We start from the raw sequence: 6,000 nt of genomic DNA on the forward strand, positions 1-6,000 counted from the left end.
GCGTGTGTGTATCGACATGTAGAATTTTAGGTATGAAGATATCCACCGGCCACTAGGCCTCGGCCTCAATAAAACTTGAAAATGCTCAAGCTTGGATATTTTACTTCCATGACACCAAATCCGTAATTTTAACAACCACCATGCTTTCTAGTACAATGGGGAAAAAAGGTCTTCTTCTATACACAAAACAGACAAGCGACAGATTTCACCCATGGCTTGCAACAGTCCGGAAAATGAAGCAAAAAGAACTCTCAATTCTCCCTTATTGAAAAAGATTTGAAAGGAAGGCCGAACAGGAGACGTGTTTCGTTGTAGAATGCCAAGTAATCAACACCACAAGGTCACCTGAACTTTTGATAAAAACACCTTGGATGTTTTATAAACGTCAGATCCTCGGAGCCCAAGTTGTAGGAATTTCCCAGATCTTGATATGTGATAGGCTTTAATTGGCCAATAGGTGCACTTGGATTATTAACTTGTCTTCTTTGTTGAATGCCACCTACCTAACTTGATTAAAATCCAGAGTAGGGGGATTATAGACAATTCTGCCTGTTGCTGTAGGTGTCCTGATCAGAGACGTGAAGGAGTGAGAAATTAAAATGGCTGGTTGTGTCTTAATTATGGTAGTTGTCGTCATGGTCCTTCAATTGCCCTGAACTTACCCTTAGTTCTCTATTATAGAGGAATTTTAGATAAGGAAGTCCTCTTAGAGCTGCCCAAATGTCAATGGATCTTGCCAATTTTGAATATGATATGGCGAGAAACACTTTCATCGTGCAGGTGCCACTACATGTACATGTCATCAGGAATGACAAGGAAAAGCTTCTGCACGCACTAAACTTCACAAGTTCTGTACTTGATATTTCTGTTATCTTGGAAGCTTACCCAACATGGAAAACATACTTCCTAATAAAATATCGGAATGCAATTCAGTGAGGAAGCATATGGCGGGGCAGGGATATGCAAGACATGGCGAGGTTTGAGCCAAATCAACTCAGACTGGTCTAATTAGCTAGGCCTAACTTGTGCCTGTCATGAGGCGGTACAACTTAATTATTTTGGCTTTTAATGTCAATAAACTTTTTCTATGTTGTCTCGTCCTCTACTTCTTGACATTTTGAGGGTTAATTTTGGTTTGTCTAGCTTTGAGGTTACACTTATTTATCATGAATGTAATAGAGCGATAGATTGGGTGACCTCCTATATGATCAATGATATTAGGTCAGATTAATGGAACTCTATCACGATTACTATGCAAGGACTCAGGAGCTTTTTTTTTTTTTTTTTTTTTTTTTTTTTTTTCTGATTTTTGATGGATGATTGTGCTCTTGCCAATCATGCCCCAAAGAAAAAACCTATTCCAACTCAAATTAATTTGTATTAGGCTATTTATTGCTTGATGCCAATTGTATCAAAGAAGATATTATACAAGTTTCCTCATAAGAAGCCGTTGCAAAGCGATTTGCCTGCCATCTGTTATTCAAATTTTAAGGTGATATTCTACTAGATGTGAAGTCAACCGGAACCAAAAATTTCTCCTGCTTTATGCTCCATCCAAGCAAGATATATTAACATGCTATGCTGGCAAGAAGGTGGCTTATATACTGTTTGCTTTGCCCGAGTTTGGATGAAGCCAAATTTTCCAAGTTTGTCATCATAAACAATAATTTGGCCTTTTGCCTGCCAGACTCGCTTGTTGCACATGAATTCCTCTTGTTAGTGGAATGAATGAATTAGTTGAACATGATTGTTAACATGCTCGCATTATACGAGTCTGAACAACTTTTTATGTGCATAAGCGGCATGGCAAAATATTTTCCTTGCCTAAAACATGAAAAGCTTGAGCCTAGTGATGCAATATTTTCTGCATGGAGAATGAGAAAGTGTGCGCTTTTCCCAAAGTAGTACATTGTTTGATTTCATCTCTTTTCCCTCAAGTCTTTCCTTTTATTTGTTTGATTGGTGGATTGCATGTTTAGCTCTATTAGTTCTTAAGTATTTTATCTTTCCAACCGGCATTGAATTAGCTTCGCAGAACATGCATGTTGCATTGCTTTTCTTTGGAACTTGTTGCAGAAGTGAATGACGTATATGGATGCTAGCTATTGATTTGCTTGAGAGAAAAGCAATAGCGATGATCAGTTTCCTGGGCAAATTTTTGCATGATATGGTTAGATGCAATAAAAATTCAGGTTTTACCATGTTTCAATTTCATTTATGATAGAATTGTCCATTTTCTAGATGGTTACAATAACATTTCTGCCTCCTACCATTATATATATATATATATAATGAGAGGAGAAAAGATGACAGCTGTTCTAATGCATTATTTAGTACTATAATGATCTGTTATAATGCATAATACAGCTGTTGTTTGACTTATAAATTTATATTAATACAATATTATTACAAAATTAAATTTTTTGTGTCAAATTTCTCTCCAGAAGTGACCATTCAGAAAATAATGTTTTTCTCATCCAGCAAATGGTGAAGGAAAAATGGCATCATTTTTGTCATAACTCCGTTATAATAATCATTGTAATAGTGATTAAACCTTGAAATTTTACTTTTTTGAGATAAATAAAGGCTATTATATATAATCACGGCAATAGTCACTAACATTTTCATTCAAGTCCACTATAATAGAATCATGCTATTATTGAAACCTTCGAATTATTTTTGCATATAAAAAATGACATTCATATACCAGCCTTAATACCCCGAGATTGCATATAGCTTTCCCTTCCAGAATGCTGCCCAAGTATTTCAATCAAGTCCATTATAATGGTATCCTTTTTGTTTGTTTGTTTGTTATGGAAGTTTGCATGTCCTAAGATGGTGTGCAAAAGTAAATATCGTATGTGGATGCTGTTGATTAGCTAAAGAACAGAGCGGATTGCGAATCGTCGGTTTCTGTATAGATTGTTGTATGATGCGATTAGATTTGATAATTACTCTAACTTCGCAGATTTCAGTTTCATGTATATATGCCAGAATTGTCCACTTTTCTACAATATGAAATGTGGGGTGAGTTAGTTTTGCATATAAAATGGCATGCATATTACTTTGCCCCTTCAACATTTTGCCTCTTGGTTGTTTTCTCGTGCAACTTTGAATGCTCTAGCTAGAGTGTAATTAAAAATTCAACCAGTGGAAAGTGATGCTTGGTTGCTTACATGTCTTAACCTTGTTTATTGCTACGTGGCAAGATAAATTTAAGGACGCAAACTGTCATCCATGTAATGCTGAAATGCTGATTAAAGATAGCGATTGTTCCATCAACAACTTTCATCACTATATGTTCTTGCACCCATGCTTACATCGTAATGCGTCATGCCAAGTCCCCTTTGACTTACAAAGATTATAAAAATAACTTGTGGCTTTAATATAAGAGCATTAAGTAGTCCATGAGATGGGTACCATGGTTCAGAAGAGTCTGGACTTAAAAGTTCAATTTCGTTGACCGTAAATTGACACCGGTTTGCAGCAAATTTCTGCTGCTTCATAAAATTTTTGGCTGCAGCCGCAGTGGAGTTTCCATTGGCACAAGTCTTCCCGGGATGGAGAGAGTGGTGACAAGTGGAACCTTCAACACACCATTTTATATTAATTATTATTAATATTCTTTTGGTAGGGAAGGTCTTTCACTGACCATGGAGCCAACAAACATGTACTAAAAGGCTAGAATCTTTACAACTGCAATAAATTATGTCCAAGTCTATTGAGTTAGACTTCAACTAGAGTTTGATGGTGTCATCCACTGTTACATCAAGGAAGCTTAAAGGTAATAATAACTATGGTTCTTGATTGCATGAGTAGCTTAGGCACTTCAGCATCTTAGTATGGACAAGAAGACATTGAATTTAAAAAAAGAAAAAAAAAATGGTATTATCCAAAAGGTGTCTTCTTGGACAGCCGCATACCATCGCGACACTAAACCTCTATAAATTATAATATCATCTCCAATGTCACAATCTTCGTCATCTTAATGTGCTGTGGCCTTTTGGAGTTGAAACAGTGAAAGAGAAGAGATTAATTAATTACTATCTTACTTTATAGAAGATGGCGTGGCCAACATGGTACCCACAAAAATAAACGGTTAGTGCAGGGATTACCCATTTTTCTGATTTCCAAAGGGGCAGAAGGTTGCCTATTTTAGAATGCTTCCGGTACTGTGGGCCCTCACTTCCAAGCGAGCGACCCCCACAGCTCAAACCTATATCTTTTGTCCCATTGGGTTACCTCCCCCTCTCTCTTTGTTTATTTACGGGTTGGTTGGCATAATATATAACAATAATGATAGCCACCAGCAAATTGAGGCTGTTCCCATATGAATTCCCCCACCAAGCGTGACAAAGAGAGAAAGATGGACAATTATGAGCGTAAGGTTTTAGCAACCTACATCAAAACTGTAACTGATTGATATATTAGTCATGTTCTAACAAAAATTGCTCCATAATAAAAGCAATAGCATATTTGTCCAAACGATGGATATAAGGATTAATCTATTGTTTCAGACAAAAATATTATTTTATCAAAAGATAAGGTCAACAATTAAATTATTATTATTATATAGAATAATTATTATCATTTAAATTTTTATTGTATAACGTACAAGTCTCTTTGAAATCATTACAGTGATTGTTATATTATTATAGTAATCTTTCTCCATGCCGCTATACAAAGAGATGCATCTTCATACTTGAGTTCTTTTCAATATAGAGTCGGTAATATTTTTCACTTTATTTTTTTAATAAAAAAATATTTGGAGCTTATTTCTCCTGTCAAAGATATTAAGCATGAGCTCAAATCTTTTTTTTTCATGCAAAAAGATGATTTATCTTTTTTGCCGCAACATACAACATTGAATTGCATAATAACTATTACGAGATCTATACAAGTCGAGAAAAAAAAAAAAAGTATAGAGTGCTTTAAAATTTATATACTGTATGGACAGATGGTTCGTATCATAAAAATAAAATAATAATAATAATAATAATAATAATAATAATAATAAACAACAACAGCCATTCTTTCAGGCCAAAAGGTGCAACCCAAACCCTAAAAGGATTTATGCTTTATTGTTCAAATGTAATGAATAACTTCAGGTCCAGGGGACGACGTGATGGAGGGCGCAGGACCCGAGGAGAAGGCGTGAGCCCAAATCATTATTACGGGGCTCGTCTCGTCAAGGACAAAAGGACGAAGGAGTGCGAGCCGAGGGAGGGGCAGCTGCGAGAACAATAACAAATGGGAGGAGGTCAGAACGGCACCAATCGGGAGTGGTTGCTTAAACTTGTCTCTTTCCAACCGTTGAAAACAGAATGTGCGTGGAGCATCGAGTGCTCCTACCTCCTTTCCAACACGCTTACATGTCCTCGGCGAACCATTGGCTATTCCTATAAATAACCCTATGTGCAGGTACCTGTGCTTTATGTTTTCTGGCTAACATGTTTTAATTTATATGGTTTTTTTAAAGTACAAACTGGAGAGTAGAGACTACAGGTGGGAAAATACATGGAATCTATATAATTTCTTAATGGATTTGTTGAAGAAAGCATATGAAACCCTGAACGGTTTATACAAATGTTTGTGAGATCAAGTGATCCACTTTAGCTATTTGACGAAGATGATCATATGAATTGAGAAAATATTCTTGCTTTTTTTGTGGTGATGTAAAAGTTAAATCTATTATAAAAGTCTCTTAAAAATTTATTTAAAAAATGCACAATGCAATGCAATTTCTGATGTATTTATATGATGCGGTAAGATGAGGTTGGTGTAGGACACGAAAAAATTAAAGTGAGCAGACATTTATCAAGTGCAATGTCAGCCAGATGTAAGGCCACTTTTTTTTTTTTTTTTGGGAGTGGAATGGTCTCACGGTTCCTAGTCTCAGCAATTTTTAACTGAAAACTGATTTATATATTTAAGTTAAGCCATGCTTGCCAAATGAATCGACTGGGTAGGGTCACATTGGCATAATTACGTGGCTTTGGA

Source organism: Elaeis guineensis, chromosome 2 (assembly GCF_000442705.2).
Source record: "Elaeis guineensis isolate ETL-2024a chromosome 2, EG11, whole genome shotgun sequence".
Classification (NCBI taxonomy): Eukaryota; Viridiplantae; Streptophyta; class Magnoliopsida; order Arecales; family Arecaceae; genus Elaeis; species Elaeis guineensis.